Genomic DNA, 23,677 nt, shown 5'->3' with positions numbered 1-23,677 from the left:
AAATATAAAAAGCTTTTAAAAAACGATAAAAATTATTAAAAAAACATTATATATGAGCCTATAATATATAGATTATTAAAAAATTACTCATAGAATGGGTCAATAAATTCGACCCAATTAACATTTTTAAACATCATACTAAATAAAAAATAAATAAATAAACAAACAAAAACATCGGCCATCGTCTCAACAACCGATCAACTTCTTTCTATTGACCAGACGTCAATTACCTCATCGCCTTCGTCGGTTCGCCTCAAGGTTTTAATCATGGCCAACAACCAATATACGCTGGTCTATCGTTTGAGAAATGTTTTCTTCAATGAAGCATGTAAAGACGGATTTGCGTAATTATTTGGGTGACGATTGTATGAATGATGTTTATATTTGTTATATTGAAAATGAATTCTTTTTTAAAATCGCGATTGAAGATATCGTTTTCAAAATATGAAAACTCATAGGGAACAATTATAATTATATGTATTATCTTTTAATTTAATTGTATTTTATTGAAAGTTAACGATATATTTTTGTTGTGATAGTGATATTGCGTTTTATTTATCTGGCCAAGTGATCGATCTGGTCCGACCCATTCGGGCCCGAAAACTTTGACAATGGAAAAAGAATAAGCATCGAAATATCCCGAACCCATAAACAAATCCTGGCTTCGTCATTGTGTGTGTGAGAGAGAGGGAGAGAGAGTGAGAAAGAGAGTTGATTGTGTCATGTGGAGGTCCGGCGATGTTCTTAGCTGGAGATGTTCTTATTGACAAAGGTTGTTCGAGCTTTTCTTGGGAGTATGGCATGAGTTACTTGATCGATGTCGAAAGGTCAATCAAAAACAATTATAAATTACCTTTACTAGCTAGGGCAAGTAAGGTGTCGAATCCACAGGGAATCAGTGGAAAGTGCTAATCGAGCTTAATGTTTAATAAATAATTGTATATGCTAGGCGGACAGACGATGTCAAGCAGATTAAATATGAGAACACAATTACCTAAGTTGTAAAACAATTAAAAGAGAAGTAACAAAACTCCAGGTTTCAAGTTGTGAAGAAACTAGACCAATTGATTAAACTTATTTGGAAAACTCGTTTGCTTTAACCTATAATCAAAAGACTAGATATTTGACCTTACTGATTGACAGAACTTGATCTGAACAATTGGTTTGGTTGAATAATAACCTAATTGATTACCAATTTTAGGGTTTGATAAATGTAAGTGATTTAATGGCTAGAGATAAACGGGTCAATGACTCTAAGAACCTAATCCTAAAAGTTGATGACCACAAATCAATTGACTGATAAAATCACAAAACATTCAATTACGAAAAACTGATGAATGCACAAACAAACGCAAAAGATTAATCAACTGAATGACTAATCAACTATAGTTCCAATGCAAAGATTCAAAATACAAAAGGTCTTGCTTACAAACACAACCCTATTCCCGGAGATGGTCACAGAAGCTTTAGCCTTGCATCTTCATCTTGAATAGCTTGATTATGGTGTAGAAGGATGAAAGCATGGATGATTGTGGTGATTCGTAAGTGTTAGGATGGTGGAAAATGGCTTCCTGATACCCCAAAACGGCTGGGAGAAGTTCCCTCTTCGTAACCCTAAGGTTATATTTATATATGGAGGCAAAAACCTAAAATCCGCGTCTTTTTACGAAATAGGCCGCAATTTGTGCTCAGAGGGCCGCAACTTGCAGCCTCCTTTACCAAAATTGCCTGATCTGCGCCCCTGCATGCGGCCCGCCTCATCAGACAGGACCACAAATTGCGGCCCTGATGGCACAATTTGCAGCCTGTATGGCTTCTTCATTTTTTATCCATATCTTGACTATCAGTCTCATTCATCTTCGTTCTAACTTTCGAGTATCATCCCAATAGTTTCCATTAAGCTCCATTTAGCTCCATTAAGCACCAACACACCTGCAATCATAAAAGATCTCAAAGTAATCATGTTCGATATATATAAATAGCTAAAGCACACGATATTAGACATTAAAAACGCATTCTTTTACCCACTCATCATTACTTCAGCACCGTAATGCCTGGTACTTGAACATTGTCTCGAGTTCTTTATTTTGAAATGGTTGATTATGAAATATATTGGTTTTTTTATTTAATTGAGTTGCGTATATTTTGATATATGCATACCCCTTGTTGGTCCCGATGGATGGAGATGGCTAGGTTAGCCAAATATGGTTATCAGTTCAAGGACGTAAGGTGGCCATGCTTTTTCAAGGTAAATAAAAGGGTAGATAACCAAAAAAAACCGGTTCAGGTGTAGGCATCCAGAAGTTTTTGCAACACAATCATAGAATCAAAGTCACATAATGGACCATGACTTGATCAACATTTAGTGACACTTCAGCTGGTCCCTTATCATGTAACTAACTAATGTATAAACAAAACCATAATTTTGGTTGTTGTAGTGTTACACGTAACTATTTTAGTCAAAAAACCTTTTCCACTTCTGTACCTGATTACTAAATCCTTGTATTATAATCCATATATGTAAAGCCCCATTTCCGGTGCCCTATATTGGGCGTTAGATTTACTCATAAACACAGTTCTAAATATTAGAGTTAGTTGAAACTTTCGCGGAATAATTAAAACTTCAAGTTTTACATTACAAAACATAAAACCTTGTCTTAACAAAAGTTATCTTGTATTAACGTAACATAAAAGTATCATAATATTTCTTCTCAAGATGCCAGTCTTCCAGTGTAACACCGTGAAAATACTCCATCTAATTTTGGGCTAAAAATGCCATTTCTAAAAGTTAAAGGACTGAAAATGGAAAATTTGGGTTTTGAGACCCATCGCGCTACGCGATGGTCTCCTGACTAACTCCGTCGCGCTACGCGATAGAGAATCACATAATTCAAGAAAAAGGTGGGCGCCGTGCTACGCGACGGCCAAACCCAACTGGTCCATCACGCTACGCGATGACCAGGTTAAGTAACCCGGGACACGTGGCCAATCACGTGTCAACACGTGGCAGCTTCTGATTAATTGCGGCGTTGCGCTATGCGACGACCTTGGGGAAAAGGCCATCACGCTACGTGATGGTTGTCACACCCCGACCAATGAAGGCGGGGAACGTCGAGGCGCGACATGATTGCTCATTGCACAATGACACTATAAAGTTAGAATATTTAAACAACTCATTTAAATCCATATCATCATAAATAACACAACAATTGTTCATACAAAATGCCAAATAGATAGATAAACAAATAACTTGTTCTTTTATTTTCTAATATCCTAAAGCCAAGATAATAAGTTTCTTCAAGTAATCCAATCAAGCTAACATCAAACCTGTAACATTGCATAAAATAGAGTTTGTCAACACGAAGGTTGGTGAGCAATTTTCATAGTTTTGGACAATAAGTATATAGTATGAAATCCACAACTAGTATATGAAAACAATAAATAATAGCAACAATTTAGATAATAAAACCGTCAATAAGAATACATTGACGACAATAATGAAATCGTCAATAAGAATACATTGACGACACCTTTTTATATGGGGATACCATATATACTCGGAATTAACGTATGATCATACTTTGATGAGGCTACCCGCCTTAGCATTCAAGAATTTCCACATAATCATGTAAAACATATAACACCAAATCGAGCATTTATTTAAGTAAACATATACAATACGTGTTGTGGTTTAAGACTCAAGTATAAATCATTTGAATTTGAATAAGTATGCAATGCCACCCCCAAAATGAAAGATGGAAAACGGGGGATGAAAAAGTACTCACTTTAACAAGTAACTTGAAAGATAGTGTCGTGAATAATTGGAGAGATCGGTTTAACGAGCAAGACCTATATTAAACGGGTTTTGTGTTAGTAGGTAGTCTTGGAAGGGTTTAAAATAAAATACATGACAAATAAAGTAAATAAATAAAGTTTAGGATTTAAAATGTAAATATTTGATAAATTAAAGAAACGAGTTTTGTAAAATAAGTTTACTCGAAACCGGGTCTCGGTATTCCATTCATTAGTTTTTTTCTTTTTTTACTCAACCTATGTTAAGTAATAATGTGGGTTAAAATGCGATATTGCAAAACCCTTGGTTATAAGAATACCCAAAACGAGGTATAAACGAGTGTTCGGGTTTGTCGGTTCGAGACTTGATAATTGACCAAGCTCACAGTTAACTTCCCAAAATAATAAATGTTATGAGATAACTCAATAAAATCAAAATAGACTTAACCAAGTATGTAGTTCTATTGTGAAGAACCTTAACGTTCGTAAAGCGAGTATACGACCTTATCGGTTCGAACTTGTTATAAGATCAAGTTGGTTACCGACATGCCAAGTATGTTTAGAAACTAACTAAAATTGATTTAAAATATAATCTTGAAGAAAAATATGAGTTCTGGTGGCTAAAAACACACTTGTGTGTCTTAAGCGAGTGAACTCAGTTTAGTTCGGTTTTTGATTCGGTCCTTGACTCGGAATAAGACCGAGGATGGTTACCACATACCCAATTACCATGGAACTTGTAAAATAACTTATAAATAATAATACTCAAGTTTTACATTCAAAAAGTTAACAATAAAGCTTTTAAACAAAAGTTCGGTTTTTGGTTCGGTCCTTGACTCGGAATAAGACCGAGGATGGTTACCACATACCCAATTACCATGGAACTTGTAAAATAACTTATAAATAATAATACTCAAGTTTTACATTCAAAAAGTTAACAATAATGCTTTTAAACAAAAGTTCGGTTTTTGGTTCGGTTCTCAACTCGGGATGAAACCGAGGCTAGTCACCACATACCCAATACCATGGAAATTGACAAATATGAACAATAAACTAAAATATGTAGAAGTTAAGCAAGTATAACAAGTTATATGGTTAGATTTGTTAAATATATAAACAAGGACTACAAAGTCCTCCATATAACCTTGCCTTACTAGCCCGACATTTCAACCGGCCGAGACCGGAGAAATGAAAGACCGAAGGTAAAAAAGGAGTGTATATTATATCTATGTTGTAACATCAAGCTTTAAGTGTTGAGAAGTTAGTTAAAATGAAAGATTAGCTTATGAAGAACAACCTTAGAATTCAAGAATTTGAGAGAGAAATGAAGAAATGAGCAAGCACAAATGAAGAAGATGGGTGTGTATATATAGAGTAAGTTGAATGGGTTTTTCATAAAGGGTGTTTCATGAAAATGGGTTGGTTATAGACCCAAGAAGCATAAACTACAAATAGGTCCTTCAAGTCTCCATTTTGGTAGTTTTAGTCCCTGAAGTTCGTTTTGAGCGTTTTCGGGGAATTTTAAGAACCGAAAAGGGTGTTTTTTTATCCAACAACTATAAAACAAATATTTAACATACAATTCATCATTTTGATAATATCGAAAGGTTCGGGATACAAAACGGGTCGGGTTTACATTAAGAATACAAGTATAAAATAACCCGAAATTGACAAATGTCACAATGGTCTGCAAAACTCGCCTATAAAAGGGCAGCTACGGGTTCAAGCCAATGCATCTCATTTTCACCTTCATTTCACACACTTAACCTAGGTAATCGTGCCAAGGGCGTTCTAGGGTGTCGAGGGCCGTTTTCGTGAAGAACCGAGGTGTCGTTACACTGTTTAACGAGCTGTTGGTCTTGTAACGAAGTACAAGCTGAATTGCTGCTGATTTCTAAAGTTCTTAAGTTCCGTCAAGCCGATTAAGGTAGGAATAGGGTTAAGTTACTTTACTAGTTACTTTAAATATCTAGTTACAACTTAGTTAAGAGTATAGTCGTGAAACTGTTAATATTTTCCAAGTAATGTTTTATAAAGTAAAGACGTTGCTTTCATGTGAAGTAATGTTATCAAAACTATTATTTTGACGGGCATGTAGTAATTGGAAGGGAGGGTATCATTAGTAGACTCTTCTTGCCTAAGGAAAGCAATTCGTACAAATCCCAATCAACCGCGGGACCCGTTTGCTTACCTGGAGAAGTTTGCCAACGTGATATCCTTTATTAGGCTAAAGCGTGCTATTCCAAATGTCATATGTAAATCCAAAGTATTTTCATAAAACGACTATAACTATACTAAGGTTAGGTTAGACTTAAGAGTCTGCTGATCAGACCTCGAGTCTGCTGAAACTGTAACAGACTTAAAGTCTGCTGAATAATACAAACTAGGTACTTATGCATACCTATTATGAATATAGGTTAATAGCATACTGAAGCCAAGGAGGTTGATATTTCCTACTGTAATATAAGGTGAACAAGTTAACCTTTTACTGTCTGAACTGATTTTACTCTTGTAATAGACTGGTTGTTTATTACAAAGAGTCTGATAAATGTTTGCATGAGATATAATCTCTAAAATCGTTATAATACAAAATAGATAATAAAAAGCAACTCAGACCGAATACACATGTGTCTGGATCCAAACATAACTGATAATTGGCATACAAAACCAATTCAGTCATAACCGGTTCTCCAACAGGGTTACATAGCCTAGGGGAAAGTTATCTCCGAACAGGGGCTATGTACTCGGGGAACCTTTGAATTGTGTGTGTAGGGTAGTGGTACAAATCCCGGGAATGAACAGGCATTCCTGCTGAGATTGTGAATAGAAAACTATGTTTGTATTTAACGACTCTTATAAATGTTTTATCGAGTCAACGTTTCACCAGCATATAGCTGACGTGTTTTTCCCACCCTTGCAGGTAATTAGATGATAATAGATGATATACAAGGATTGGAGTCGTAGAAGATCACTCGAGATGGCTCGTTTTTGAATGTTACAAATCCTTGTATTATTAATATCACGGTTTTGTAAAACTGAAACTTGGGTGTTTAATTCCCGAGTAGTTTTGAGAATGTAAATTAATATTTTAATATTTAAAGACTTCCGTTAAAATGAACCCGCGACTCTGATATATTTACAAAACAGGTACCAACTGATGGTCACACTCCTAGGCCCTGGTTTGGGGTGTGACATCCAGTCCCTTCCATGTGTCATCCTCAAGCCAACTCCTTTAACCTATTTACCTGCGTGCATACTAAAAGTTAGCTACAATGAGTGAGTTCTAGTTAAGCAGGTAACCTACATTACATTCACATTCTTACACATTTATATATATCCGAAGACACATATTACATTCGTTCTTACTTTCATACTTCCATACATTCGTACTTTAACTTACTTTCATTATTTTATACATACATAACCATTCTACATTTTAAAGAGCCTTCCGCCCTATAACCTTCGCATATATTATTAGGGTCTGCAACCCTTCAATCTTCGCAGATATTATTAGGGTCTGCAACCCTTTACTCTTCGCAGATCTTATTAGGGTCTGCAACCCTTTACTCTTCACAGATATTATTAGGATATGCAACCCTTTAACCATATAAACCATACATGCCATACATACATTAGTTATATCTATTCTCGTATACATCTTCATACATACATTTAACTCTTTCTATACCAAACAAGTATCATTTATAAACATTCATATGGCATGCACTTACCACTTAAGGTAAGTGTATTAACTAATCACATAGGAGTATGCACACAACCCCGAAAACATAACAGAGAAATGGGGCTAGAAACTCACATGTAGCCAGCTTCTCTCGGAGTTAATGGTAATACCCTTCCTTAGCTGTGCCCGGCTAACTGTGTAACAAGTTACGAGTATCAATTATCTATTACTACTACTTCATACATCTAAGTTAATGAAACCCTCAACTAACGGGGGTCTAGGGGCAGCGGTAGCGGGGTTGAGGGGCGGCAGCCCTGGCAGGGTCCAGGGGCGGAGCCCCTGGCTGGGGTTACGTTTTACAACAATTTGGATCGCATGTAAAACCAATCGCATGATAAGATTTTAGTCGCATCGCATGGTTGCAAAACGAATCGCATCGCATGAGAAAACAATTCGCATCAAATGGATGCAAAACAATTAGCATCGCATGAGAAAACAATTTGCATCACATGGATGCAAAACAATTCGCATCGCATGGATGGAAAACGAATCGCATCGCATGAGAACATTTTATTCGCATTGCATGGGAAAACGAATCGCATCGCATGGATGCAAAACGAATCGCATCGCATGGGAAAACGAATCGCATCGCATGGCTATGTGATGCGATTCTGTACCGTGCGATTCTGTACCGTGCGATCAGAATCTCCTATTCTTCATTTTTACCATTTTAAAGCCATTTTCTTCCGTGACTCTTCCTTATGACCCGATTTTACTCTTTTTATGTGTTTTGGGTCGTACCAACTTTGTCTACCTATGTTTTACAAGGTCCGAACATCACCTTTTTGTTCTATATCGCACCCGGTGGGTTACGGCCTACCAAGTTTATGTTTTTATTACATCCTACAGCCCGGTCTATCGTTATATCAGTTTGCATGTCGAAACTGACCTTAAAACTTAACCTTTTTAACCAAAACTCACCTTATGGTCTCGGGTTTGGGTTCGGATCTGAACAACCCACAAATCTAGTGGTGTTTCTTGTTGTTTGATGATGTTTAAACACGAGATTTACCCTCCCTTTGGCTCGGATGTGGATTCGGGTTTTAGAGAGAATATGTGTGTATTCTTGAGTGTGTGTAGGGAAGATGGAGATGGAAATGAGGAGTGTTTGGAGAATTTGGGGTTTAACTATTCCACCCCTTGGGCCTAAGGCCCGCAACCACTCTCTCAAGCCCATTCATAAGTTCTAGGCCTACAACTCAATCTCTTTATACTTAACAAAATTTAAATAATGACACACACAATAAATACTAAAATTTTCTTTTATTTATTAATCTCAACATACAGATGTTACAATATACGAATTTTTGGTTACCTGAAATCTCTTTAGTTACTTGGTAATTCTAGACCGTATTTATAAGTTAGTGAATATGGAGAAACCAAAGTTGACAAGTATCCAAGTTAGATTGCAAAAAGTTTGTTTAGTTTTATCTTAGTAATTATCTGACCCACAAGTTAGGTGGTAGTTGAGTTGGATAATAACAAATTGGTGTTGGGTTCAAAAGCCTTTTCAACCGATTGGTAGAGATCGCAGAAAAGGAGAAAGGTGCCTGGACGGGCAAAGGGGCAGTCGGTTCTAAGCCTAACCCCTTTAATGATTGATTAATTATAAAGTAATAAACCCTAGATTAGTCTCTATATACATATCTAATGCATGCTAAATCTTTGTGTTCTTTTTGTGTTCTTTTTTGTTGCTTTCATGTCCATGTGTGTGTATAATCCTAGCAGTTAGTTATATATCCTTTTATTACGTGATACATATTAAAGTCTAACAAGTCTATGTTAGCCTATAAAACCAAAGTTAACCAAGTTATGGTTTACATCATTGTAGGGGTATGGTACTAAACCCGGCTTACGACCTTAATTTATTATGTCTGGCTTATTTTATTATATGGACTAATACAATATTATTGGGCTGAGGGGGTTTTGTGGAGGTAACCCTAATTGGGCTAGGCCCATTAGGGTACCATGATGGTGGCCATGAGGCTCCTTATATAAGGAGGTCTCCACCTCCTTACTAAAGGGGGGATGCTCAGTAAGGGGGGATGCTCAGTAAGAGCTGCCATCATACCATTTTTGTGTCTGTAAACAAGAGATCCTCGAGATTTCTTAGCAGTCACCTCCACACCCCCAAAAGGCCATTGCAGATCTCAAGCTAGCTGGAGAAGAAGGTCGAGACGTGGTTCGTTCATCTCTAACACCGTGGAACATCGTCTTGGATCAGGTCAGATTCATTTCATGTTTCGACATTGGCGCCATCCGTGGGAGGGGCAACGAGCTACCCTTCGATTTTCGTCTCGGTTCTCAGATCTGTTCATCCATTATTCAGATCTGTTCATCCATTTTTGCTCAAGAAAAATCCAGATCTGGAAGTTTACAGAAAGATGCTTCAAGATTTGTTCTATTAAAGCTCAAAAAGATCCATAGATCTAAAAGATGCTTCCAGCTCTGTGTTTCTGGAGTGACGCAGATCTGCGTTCACACGCAATGGGTGCCGGATCCAGATCTGATTTTTCAGTGTTCAATGCTGGAATAAGTTCTAGATCTATGGCCACAAAGCAAAAATTGGGAGCAAAAAGGAATGCACAGAAGAATAACAGGCTGTGTACATCGGTGCTCCTCCATCACCACTAGAGCAACTAAAGTTAACAGTCTCGGAAAAACTCCGCCACCGCGGAAACCACCATGTGGGTTTTGCGCAAAAGACTGCCACCATGCATGCTCGCCAGCGGGTCACCATTCCGCCGACATGCGTGAGCGCCCGCGGAAACCACCGCGGAAACCACCATGTGGGTTTTGCGCAAAAGACTGCCACCGTGCATGTTCGCCAGCGGGTCACCATTCCGCCGCCATGCACGCACGCTCGCGGACCCTCACTCTGCAGCCATGCATGCGCGCCCGCGGAAACCACTATGTGAGTTCGAAAGACGACTCCATGCTTTTGGTTTTACGTAGAAGACTCCAACGCCATGCATGTGCGCGCAACCCTCTACCATGCTTGTGCGCAACTCGCCGCCATGCATGCGCACGCAACTCTCCGCCATGCGCGCGCGCCCGCGAGTCACCACTCCGCCGCCGTGCATGCGCACTGCCAAGGATCAAGCTTCGCCACCCTGCATGCACGCCCGCGAGTCACGACTCCGCCGCCATGCATGTGCGAGCCTGATTTTAATTTTGCATACATGTTTCACACTTCCCTTTATTAATTTGAGCAATATGAAAACATTGTATTGACATCAAACTAAAAATAAAACGAAGTAAAACATACATGCGCGAGCTTCAAGCTCAAACGCGTTGACGAGTTTTAACTCTAAAACGTCAGGGCCTTAGCCCGATAATATGAGCCTTAGCTCAAATTACTCATAGCATCCATCCTACGTATTGCGCAGCTGGACCATAAAATACCTAAGCACAACTAAGGCAAAGCACATGCCAAAGCATAGTTGTTAAGGTTTCAGGTCGGGGCCGCGCATGGGATTATAATGGATATAGGCAGAGTAACACATACTGACACGTAAAGGCTAAAAAACTCATTCATAATTCCTTATAATAAATGCACGATAACGTCGCGCAAAAAAGGAATAATGAAATGCCAAGGCACGTGTCAGCATATTCAAAATATCGCAAAATAACTTGAAATATGACAACTGTTAAGGAGTAAGTAAAAATAATTTCCTTACAACCTTGTTCAAATTTCAATGTGTAAGCATACCTTATAGCACACGCGCGCGCCATCACGCATGCGCCACCGCGGTTCGATACACCGCCACCACGCATGCGCCACCGCGGTTCGATACACCGCCATCACGCATGCGCCACCGCGATTCAATACATCGCCACCACGCATGCGCCACCGCGGTTCGATACACCGCCATCACGCATGCGCCACCGCGATTCAATACATCGCCACCACGCATGCGCCACCGCGGTTCAGTACATCGCCATGAAGCAGCAGCGCGTCGCCGCGGATCACGATGCGCCGTCACGGGTCTACTCCGCCACCATACATGCGCACAGTCGCGGATTAACATTCCGTCAAAATTCATTCGCGCCACGACAAGTGAACCTCGCCACCGCGTAAGGTCATTGCGCCACCATGCGTACACGCCACCGCGGATAACCATCTGGCCGCCATGGTGCATCCCACCATGCATGAGTGCCACCGCTATGAAGCAGCAGCGCGCCATCACACATGCGCGCTGGCGCCGAGCACCGCACCACCGCGATCCAACACCAACCAACCACGTGCATTGACGATTCGTTTTAACCAAATAGATGGAATTTCGCGCAACGCGCGTACAAGAAAAGAAAAAGAAAAAACAAGCCCTATTGAAAAAGCAAACTATTAAGTCTAATATCTATCCTACCTCGCTCGCGTGAGACAAGACACATTAGACTGGGGGGGCTTGAAGGGGTATGCACCCGCCTTAACATCGAGCGGGGTGGGTCAACCCACAAGATATAGACAAGAGGCTTGAAATCAGGATGTCATGAAGACACAAAGCCAAAACATCTGCGCGTGGCGCATATCACATATGCTCACGCATCACATATGCTCGCGCATCACATATGCTCATGCATATCACATGCTCACGCATATCACATCTGCGCGTGGCGCATATCGCATATACTCACGCATCACATATGCTCACGCATATCACATCTGCGCGTGAGAATAAAGAGAAGACCTCGCGCGTCCCCAGGATAGGCGCATATCCCATATGCACAACCAACCACGTCCTTATCCAAATCAGGATAAGGACAACCATGATTGTGCTCATCAGACAACCTTCCAGAAGGTATCTTTTAAGGAATAAAGAATGTGCAGATATTGACAGCTGCCACTGAAGGGTGGACAACTCAGCAAGGCCCATGTGTCACCACGTGATGGTACATGGGTCAGGTGAAATACCTTGGTCAGAGAATAATCAATGAAAAAGCACCAGGTGTCCTAAGTACACGTGGCACGAAGCAATAGGAGGAGGCCAAAAAGGCCATAATTGGGTATGGTACTAAACCATTGGAAATCCTAATACTATAAATACCACACCACCTCAACAGTTGATCGCCACCGTGCATGCGCATCGCTAAACAAAACACCGCCATCATGCTTGCGGATCACCACTACGCAATCACGTCACAAAAGAACACTGCGCCACATGCGTGGGCGCCGTCGCTTAACAACACCGCGTCATTATGAAGACCACCATGTTTCTGTAATCCGTTCACGGCGTGTCAACCGCTTTCCCATGCGTGTAGGCGGACAAAAACAGGCACGGCGGAGTAACACGCGCCACCGCGGATCACATACAAACTAGCATACCAACAGCGCCATTGTAGCGCAACAGCGCCACTATAGCAAGGTGGAATACAAGCCACGTCGCATGCGCGCCACCGCGGTTCAACATTCTGCCACCGCAGTCGCAGATCAACCCTTCGCCATGCATGCGCGCTCAATTCCCGCCGTGCATGCGCGCTCAACTCCCGCCATGCATGCGCGCTCAACTCCCGCCATGCATGCGCGCTCAATCCTAAACCATGCACGCGCGCGCAACTCCCGCCATGCATGCGCGCTCAACTCCCGCCATGCATGCGCGCTCAATCCTTCGCCATGCATGCGCGCTCAACTCTCCGCCATGCATGCGCGCTCAACTTTCAGCCGCTATGCATGCGCGTCCGCGGATCACCACTCCGCCGCCATGCATACGCGACCTTGGATCATCACTCCGCCTCCATGCATGCGCGCACCGCAGACCAACACTCCGTTAGGCGAACACCGATCACCGCGGATCATTATGAACGCCGCGGGTCACCTATGAACATTCGCAGGTCACTAATGCAAGTCAGTGGATAAAAACGGCGCGGCACGTGAATGTTACAGGTTTTCCAACAAAAAGGAATTAATTTTCAAAATTTCAAAAGGGCCCCTAAACTTTTGCTATTATATTAATAAAGTAAGGGTTTAGATATTGACATTCTACCCCCTCGGGTTACTACAAGTATAACAAGGAAACCTCCCTCAATCAGAAAAGATGCTAGTGTCAGAGACGTTGAATACTTGTAGCCAAATACCAGAACGCTAACAATAGCACATGCTTGGTTACAAATTCCTCAAAACACACGGCTACGCGCCGAATACATAGGACTGGGAATCCTTACAAACCCAAACAGCTATGCACCAAGGGCTCACCTCATAATTCGCCTAAGGATGGAAGACGTCCTAATTATAGGTGGGGAATCCTTATAAACCCATACGGCTATAGCGCCAAACTTAAAGGTTGGGAATCCTCATAAACCCAAACGGCCACGCGCCAACATAGGTTGGGCACACCTCATAATTTGCCCGAGGATGGGAACCATGCAATACATCCACCTTTAGTTGATATGTTTTTGCAGGTTCGGCTACGAGTCGCACAAGCACCTATGACATTATTATTATTATCTGGCCGTTTGTGCCTCCATTATTATTTTGAAGACAAGCCGGGATAGTCATCCTGCGTAGAAGAGGCCCTTGTGGGCCAGTCATTATCATAGCTCGTAAGCCGTAACTCGCGCATGCTTCATTATTTTATAGCTCGTAAGTCGCCTCGCGCGCAAGCTTTATTATTTTTATAGCTCGTAAGTCGCCTCGCGCGCAAGCTTTATTATTTTTATAGCTCGTAAGCCGCAACTCGCGCATGCTTCATTATTTTTATAGCTCATAAGCCGCAACTCGCGCATGCTTCATTATTTTATAGCTCGTAAGTCGCCTCGAACGCAAGCTTTATTATTTTTATAGCTCGTAAGTCGCCTCGCGCGCAAGCTTCATTATTTTTATAGCTCGTAAGCTGCCTCGCGCGCAAGTTGCATTACATTATTATCGAGATGCGCACTCTCTTTTATCAGGCCCTGCGCCACTATTGTTATGATGCGTGCTATATCTTATTTATGCCAGTGCACCATCATTATCATAAGGATCACAACATGTCACCATCATGGAGAAAACCTCTCAAAACTCAAAGACAATAATGACAAGGCCGAAGAAAGGGGAAAAACCGCCTCATATCCTAATACACCTTATGAAGTCCAGCGCTCCACCTAAACGCTTGCACGCCTAGGAGCAACACTGGACTTGGGGGGCTTGTAGGGGTATGGTACTAAACCCGGCTTACGACCTTAATTTATTATGTCTGGCTTATTTTATTATATGGACTAATACTATATTATTGGGCTGAGTGAGTTTTGTGGAAGTAACCCTAATTGGGTTAGGCCCATTAGGATACCATGATGGTGGCCATGAGGCTCCCTATATAAGGAGGTCTCCACCTCCTTACTAAAGGGGGGATGCTCAGTAAGGGAGGATGCTCAGTAAGAGCTGCCATCATACCATTTTTGTGTCTGTAAACAAGAGATCCTCGAGATTTTTTAGCAGTCACCTCCACACCCCCAAAAGGCCATTGCAGATCTCAAGCTAGCTGGAGAAGAAGGTCGAGACGTGGTTCGTTCATCTCTAACACCGTGGAACATCATCTTGGATCAGGTCAGATTCGTTTCATGTTTCGACAATCATAATTAAGTTTTTTTTTTCTTCAATAAAAGTGTTTAATACGTGTCTTGTATCTTAATTTACCGATTTGGGACTTAGAAACGTTGATGTATCAAAGAATATAGCATTTGATGGATGAAATCAGACTTCAACTCATAATAGGATAAAGCAAATAAAAAAATAGTAAATATTGCACAATAATTAATTGAGTGGTAACAAATGTCACCTCCATGTTCTTCCATTGTTAGTCTCTTGTGGATGCCCTGTAACAATATAATATATATCAAACATTACCGATAAGAAGTGAAAAAAGATTGGGTACGTATATATATGGTTTGGATCAAATACAAATGAAATTAGCATGTTAATCGTGAGAATCAAGTAGATTAATTATATATACAAGTAGAGTAATTATGTAATTACATCATAAAGTAATTACGTAATTACTCTATGATATAATTACATAATTACTCTACTTGCATATATAATTACTCTACTTGATTCTCACAATTTACGCGTTAATTTCATTTGTACGTTAACCTTCCCCCACATATATGTTGGTAGACTTACTGTTCAATGCATTGCTTGGTACAATACGACGTCGTGAGTATGCTACAAAGAAGACCGTATTCTCTTTAAGCAACTCTTCCCAAACTATATCAAAGTATCCATAAAAAATAAATATCAAAGCATTGTTTTAGTAACAACTTTGATAATAAATCTGTACTAGCATGAAGTTGAACACACCTACAAAGTTAAAAGATAAAAGATAACAGCCTATTTATTACTTTATCTTTAACATACTTTATTTAAATTATACAATTAAAATTTTATTAATCTTTAAGTCGTCATAATAAGTTTTGATGCACATGTGTATAACAGTGCATCTAATCCATTATATCGAAAAATTTAAATGTCAAACACATGTAAGAACACAAATAGTTTTAAGAATATATGAATATACTTCCGAACTAAACCTGTAAAGGTAACAGTAGGACTAATGTTAGCATGCCTAGCAAGCGTCCTCACGCATTCGTCTCTATCCATACGAAAAATTATGCACCTTTCTATTAGATGATGCACCTGTATATACAAAACCTTTAATGTAAGAATGTTGTACCGTTATAGTAACAACAAGATTACATTAGGACAATATGTTGACCATTTCATCTCGCGAGTGAAGTGACCCAACACATGGTGCTAATGCTATCTTTCTGTGAAGTACAATATGATATGATATACTATATAGGATGTGGATTAAACAAAAAGTAGTGATAATGAGTCATTTGAAAATATATGAACACATTTGCTCCCACATTTATTTATCTAAGTCACTTTATATCTTTATCTTCATTTTCAAAATATTAATTAAACTTTAAATATAAAGTACTAAATTTAGGATGTTACAAATCTACCATGTTATAAAGGTTTCATTCTTGAAACCTGTTTAGCCCATGTAAGTATTACATGAATTATAACTTGTATATACGTAGGAAGGTATGTATGTATGTATGTATGTATGTATGTATGTATGTATGTATGTATGACTTACCATTCTAATGAAGGCATGAGGATTGCTTTGTAAGCATGGTAGCTTATGGCCATGAGGATGGAAATGTAAGCATGATAGCTTGTGGATTTGAAGCCTTGTCATATCTTCTTTACTTTTTATGCTATATCTGTTTATTCACGTATGTATATATATGTATCAAGTAAATATCTAGCTAGTAAAGGTCACCAAAAAGTGCAACTACTTAGATATTTTATGGCTACGATATTTTTTATTTATTTGTTAATTAATAAAATGTGATATATATTAAATCTGGTTATCCATAGAGATATCCAAGTGAAGGGCCAAAAAAGCATGAGGAATCTATTCGTGATAACTTTACGGTGACATTACTACAAATGGGCCGGATATGATGACGTGTCCATAGCCCAATAGGACAAATCTTATAAAAGTCCAATCAAAGGCCCGTAACCCATTAAGCAATAGCATCAAAGTAATTTGGCTTAGCAGTTAGCAGCCTTACCAATTCTTAAGCCCATGCGTAGTTACAACTTTTCACGTTATACGTCACGTGATACCCAGCTAGCATTTAAAGTTTTGCAAAAAGGTGATCTAGTCAAAATTGTTCTTAAAATTCTGCAGCAATCACTACTCAATTTTTTTTTTCTATTTTGCATTTATAAATATTTTTAATAAAAATTAAACAAATAATATTTCATTAAATAAAAAAATACATCAAAATAAAATTTACATTAAAAAACTACATGTAATTAAAAAAACTATACTAGACTAAAAAATAAAAATATTAAGAAAAAAACATAAAATTATTACAATACATGTTACAGATATTTTAACGACCTAGCTTATTCAAAATATTAACTCAAGAGTAAGAACTTAAACATTTAAATGGGTTCGTCTACCCGAAGAGGTTAAATGTGCTATATGAAAGCTTATACTAGTCAACTAACTCAAGTTGAATAAGATAAAACTCAAATACGAGTGATTTTTAATGAGCTAACCATAATTATACGTATAAATATGTTGCATTTTCAGGATCAAATACAAATACTTCTTAGCATAAAAGCAATGAGAACTAATTTGTTGTTATACACATTTTGTTATTTTTTTTTCGTATTTGTTGATTTCCGATTATGAAACGTTATAAGTATTTTTTAATTTATATTTTGTTGTTATTATTAATTTTTTTTCTTTTATTGTTATAACTATTGATTGTTATTATTTTATTGTTGATTTTGATATATTTTTTTGTTATTATTAGGTATTTTTTGTTATTATAAAACACTCTTTATGTAGACTGGTGTTGTTTTATGCGTTCTTATGTTTGATAGATTGGTATTGTTTCTTACCCATATCGAGCGGAGATTTTGCCCAAGATTGTTCGTCAAAATGGATCTGCAACAAAGAGTAGCCACAATATATAAGAAATAAAGTGAAAAAAAAAGTGGTTATCTGTAAAAGCTTTTAATCAAAGCCTATGGCCTAGCCAGTGGCGGACCCAGGATTTTTTGACAACGGGGTCCCGTTATTTTCGGCGTTCAAATTTTTGGGTCGGTCGTTGTTTGGGTCGGGTCGGGTCGGGTCGGGTGGAGAAACATAATAGAAAAAAATATCATTATAATAAAACACACACAATACGATGTCATTCGAAACGATAAGAGAAAACATTACAATCATGATATGAACAAGTTACATGCTTCCATCTGCAAAATCAAAGCTTTGCCATTACGAAATAGAAAGTAAATAAATACGGGCTCCAAATATTTCTTTTGCTACTAATTTAACATGACTAAACCCATTTTAGATATTTACCGCATTTCTCACAAAATTCCTCATACTCGTAAATAGCTAGACCATCTAAGTTATGCTTAATTAACTTATTATGTTACAACTCTATTCAACAAGAGTCTAGTGGTCAAAGCCAGTTTCGACCTGAACAAAATTAAAATTTTGAAAAAAGAATCGTTTTGACCCGAGCCAAATTGAAACACTCTTAAATGAACCGTTTTTGCACGATCTAAACCGTGCTACTCTCCTCAAACCCTAACTCCATAGCATGGCTCTTCTCTAAATCTATAATATATATGTGTATATATATATATAACAATACCCCATCTTCAAACCCTTTCCCCATTCTTTTCAATGATTCTTGCATAACTAACCTTAAAATTAAGTTTTTAACATAACAAAGTCGTAATCTAACAATAATATACAACATACACTTACTAATCTAAGTAAATAATTGCATAAAATCAATCAATTGGATATCTTTATTTTATGGAGTAAGTGTTTAAAATTACCTGAAAGTTGTGGCAAAATCAGAAATCAATGAAGACAGAGGAGCGCCAAAGGGATGGATGGCGGCTGAGAAGGGCGGCGGCGGCAGGTGTTGGGTTGGTGGCGGTCTTGCGGAGGCTTGAGCAGTGTTGAGGAGTTGAGGTTGAGCAACAACGTTCAGATCTGTTCTGGTTGATGTTATAAACTTAAAAAACCCTAATTATTATATTGACTATTTGACTAAAAAAGAAAATAGCAAAAACATAGAAAAAACGGATTGTGGATGAGACTTGAACCTGGGACATTCCACACCCAAAACAAGGATCTTTCCCAGCAGAGCAGATCTGTAACATTGTTATGGGGTCCAAGTGATAATTTATATGGGGTCCTTCAAAAATTTTCTATATCGCTTCTAAATAAATTTTAAAAAACATTGGTGTCCCGGGACCCCGACGGCTACTATGTAGGTCCGCCCCTGGGCCTAGCCGATAACAAAAGTATACTCCTATGTAAAGTCAAACGTGTCAAATTAATAATATTAAAAATTGAAGTAACTCTTTTATTTAAGGCTCCGGTGATCCTCACATCTTTTTAAGTGGGGTTCCATACGATATAACCCTGTATTGTGACAATCCTCGATTTCGGGTCAAATTGTATTTATTTTGTATTTGTTTTTATGTTGTAAACCGACCCGATTTATATCCCGAACATTTCAAATATATAAAATATTGGATTTTATGTTACTAAAACATTCCCGCTTGTCTAATTTGAAAAACCCCTTTTACGGATTCGAAAACGGACTTAAAACGCTCAAGATACACCAAAACGAACTTCCGGACGCGAACCGACGTGCTGACCAGCAGCAGATCAGCAGCCCATTTTTTTATTTATTTTAATTTTTTTTTTGTTTTGTGACTTGTCTTGACCCCTCTTGTATGCAAATCTTGATATCACACCCCATGCATGACCCTTTCAACCCACTCTATATATACACTTCTATCCCCTTCATTTATCCTTGCTCATTCATCTCTTTCTCTTCCAATTCTCAAGCATTCAAAGGTGTTCTTCATATTTTTTTTGGCAGTTTGACTTTCCAAAGTCAAACTGACCATAGTCTTACATTATAATCAACTTGTTAACACTTATTTATACTTGAAGATTGTTATACAACATATATATAATAGTACCCTTTGTACCTTCGGTGGGCATTTCTCCGGTCTCGGTCGGTTAAGTGTCCGGCCCATAAGACAAAGCTACATGGAGGACTCGTAGTAGTCCTTGATTATATATATTTTCCGCATCTAACTATCAAATTAGTTATACTTGTTTAACTTCTGCTCATCTTAGTTTTATTTTACATTTTGAGTTCCATGGTTATGGGTTTGTAGAGACTAGCCTCGGTTATTCCATAAATAGCTCCAAACCGGAAGCCGAACTCTTGTTTACTAGTTTGTTTAAATAGTTGTATAAACATGTTTTATGTAAGATTTGAGTTTCTAAAATCATTTTAATTAGTTCCATGGTTATGGGTTTGTAGAATCTAACCTTGGTCTTATCCCGAAACAAGATCTGAACCGGAAACCGAACTTTCGTTTAAAGACTTTGTTGTTGACTTTTTGTATGTAAAACTTTGGTATTATTATTTATAAATTATTTTACAAGTTCTATGATGTTTGAACATGCAGTAACCATTCTTGGCCTTATTCCAAGATAAAAAAATCGAACCAAACCGAACTAAACCAAGTTTACTCGCTTAAGACACACAAGTGTGTTTTTAACCATTAAAGCTTATATATTTCTTTAAAAATACTTTATAAACTGATTTTAATTATTTTCACAAAGTACTCGGAATGTTGAATCCAACTTGATCCTATAACAAAGTTTGGACCGACTAAACCGAATACTCGATGAACGTTGTTGTTAGTTCTAAAACAATAGAACTACATACTTGGTTCAGTTTCTTTAAGATTTATTGAGTTATCTCATACATTTATTATTTTGGGAAAGTTGACTTTGGGTTTGGTCAAGTCACCAAGACCCGAACCGACCACCCGAACACTCGTTAAAACCCGTTTTAGTATCTATATTATAAAGGGACTTGTTTTCTTGCATTTTTACCCACCTTATTACTTAACATAGGTTGAGTAAAATTAAGGGCTAGATACTTTAACCTGGTTTCGAGCAAACTTACATTTTTAAAGGACTATTATTATAATTTATTAAATATTTACATTTTAAACCTTAAACTTTAAATTGTTTATATTTCTTATCATTTAAAGACTTTCAAGACAACTTTTCTAATACAAGACTTCTTCCCCTTTAGGCTTCGTTCGTTAAACTCATCGTTCCGGTTAATCTCCAAATCATCAAATCTTTCAAGTTTATTACTTGAATGTGAGTACTTTCATCCCCCGTTTTCACTCTTTTATATTTTGGGGGTGACATTGCAAACTTATTCAAATCCAAATGATTTATACTTGAGTCTTAAACCACAAACTTTATTGTATGCTTCACTTAAATAAATGCTCGATTTGGTGATTATATGCTTATATGCTTAAGTGCTAATGTGTTTACCGCTTTTGGATGGTTGATTCATAAATCCGAGTATATCTGGCATCCCCTTATAGAAAGGTGTCGTTAACGTATTCTTATTAACGATTTCATTTATCTAAATTGTTGCTATTATTTATTGTTTTGTATACAAGTTGTGGAATTTCATATTATATATCTATTGTTCAAAAACTATGAAATTGCTCGCCAACCTTTGTGTTGACAAAATCTATTTATGCAATGTTACAGGTTTCACTTTAGGTTGACTCGAGGACTTGAAGAAAAAAAAAACGTTATCGAGACTATTAGGATATTAGCAAAACGAACAATATATTATTTACTATGATTTGAATTCGGTTATTGTATGAACAAGTTATGTGACTCTTTGTGTTTTTATGAATTTAAATGAGTTGGTTAAATATTGCCACTTAATAGTTTCGTGTGCGATGAACAATCGGTTGCGCCCCGACGTTTCCGTCATGGTCGGGGTGTGACATGTATGATTGTATATAGGGTTTGTGAGTTTTGAGAGGGTGTATGAATATGAATATCATATCCCTTATTTAATAACCACTAAATGTTTTTTAGTTTATTTAATTTATTATAAAATCTATCACGATTTGTATTTTTGTTTATTATATTGTTATTTTGTGTTTATACCAGATTAGTTTATTTAACATGAAAGAAACCTATTTTGTTTCATAAGGATTTTTTATTGATTATATTGTTTTACTTATTTGTATTTATTAGAAGACTTAAAAGTGTCACTTAAACATCTAAGGGGTGAGAAGAGGTCCCGAGCCATGTTTAAGTCATCAATCAAGATTTAGCATATATCTAACACATACTAAATATAATAATAAACCAACAAATACAACATGTGACGAAAACCCGTCGCCCCCCTCGCCCCTCACCCCACTTATCGACGTGGGGGGTGGGGGGGAGGGGTGTTGTCATCCGTTTTGCCCCCTTATCGCTCTGAATCATTGCCCATTACGTATTAGCTTATAAAAGGCAAACACCTTACTACATACCAATCCACTAAGTTATGGGTATGTGATGTGGTTATTATCCATAGAGAGAATAATAACTCGTATTAATATTCGAACATATCTTTATCAACCTTTTATCAACAATAGATTAAATTATTTTAAAAGGGATAGCCACGCATGTTATTGTCAATTTGTTATTTGTTTTGTTGTAATCTTTATATTTGTTATTTGTTTTGTTCATTTGTTGTAATATTTACTTTTTAAATTAAATTTATGTAATTAAAAACCAATTCCATTGTTGATTAATTATTTATGTAATTATTATATTTAACCATATAGAAGCTTGGTGTCGCAAAACCTCTATTGGGCCATTTTGCGGCACCGTAATAGGGATATTTTTTTTGTTGTTGTTTCGGTCCGTAATGAACGTAATAAAAATAGACCGAATGTCAATTTTATTTTTGTTCTTTTTTATTATTTGGTTTTAGTTACGGTACCGCGACGGAACGTGACGCAAACCGACCGAATTCGTGTATACTCGCGAATTTTATTTTAGTTCCAGTACTGAAACGAAAACCGACCTAATGCTGATTTTATTATTTATAATTTTAGCTCTGGCGCCGCAACGAACATGAAGAAAACTGATCGAATTCGCCTAGACTCGCCGCCTCAACGCCCAGGATCGATAATCGTCAGGTATTTACCTATGATCGAGTTTTACCGATCGACGCTGCGCCATTGGTCCACCCTATTTTTTATAATTTCTTTGTTTTATTTTTTGTCTTAGTTCCGGTACAAATGTACAATAAAGCTCGTAACCAAAACCAACCTAATTCGCGTAAGTCGCGTCGACTTACCACGTCAACGCTTAGGTTTTTTTACCGACCTGCAACGAGCCAGGAAAAAACCTAGTTTTAAAACATTTGGAAAAATAATCTTCACTTTCACATGTAACATGTTATGTACCCATAAGTGTCATAATATAAATAAACCACACACTCTTCATTCACTCACATGCACCATCCTTCCAAAATGCATAACCTCTTCATCACAATTCTCATGCTCCTCTTCTTGTGCAAATCCTCCTCCGGCGGCGGAGGGGTACTCGTAGGCGGTTGGAGTCCAATTCGCGATGTGACTGACCCTACGGTGGTCAGTATAGGAAAGTTTGCAGTGGATCAACACAACAAGGAGGCCCACGCGACTCTAAAGTTTAGGAAAGTGTTTAAAGGAGAGAGCCAAGTTGTTGCGGGATGGAAATATAACCTGAC

The 23,677-nt window shown here is 37.9% G+C and overlaps 1 long non-coding RNA gene across 1 annotated transcript; it reads right to left on the bottom strand.

Moving 5' to 3' along the window:
• Positions 1 to 15,671: 15,671 nt before the first annotated feature.
• LOC143586520 (uncharacterized) lies at positions 15,672 to 16,744 on the bottom strand. Its single transcript, XR_013144720.1, has 3 exons — positions 16,612 to 16,744; positions 16,037 to 16,142; positions 15,672 to 15,713 (listed from the first exon to the last, which is right to left on the bottom strand). It is a non-coding gene; the product is annotated as an uncharacterized LOC143586520 (long non-coding RNA).
• Positions 16,745 to 23,677: the final 6,933 nt, after the last annotated feature.

The sequence above is a fragment of the Bidens hawaiensis genome, unplaced genomic scaffold, assembly GCF_021521415.1.
Source record: "Bidens hawaiensis isolate Kalapana, Puna unplaced genomic scaffold, B.hawaiensis_p1.1 tig00034686_1, whole genome shotgun sequence".
Classification (NCBI taxonomy): domain Eukaryota; kingdom Viridiplantae; phylum Streptophyta; class Magnoliopsida; order Asterales; family Asteraceae; genus Bidens; species Bidens hawaiensis.
The sequence above is the reverse complement of the archived record's forward strand: the minus strand, read 5'-3'. Positions and strand labels throughout refer to the sequence as shown.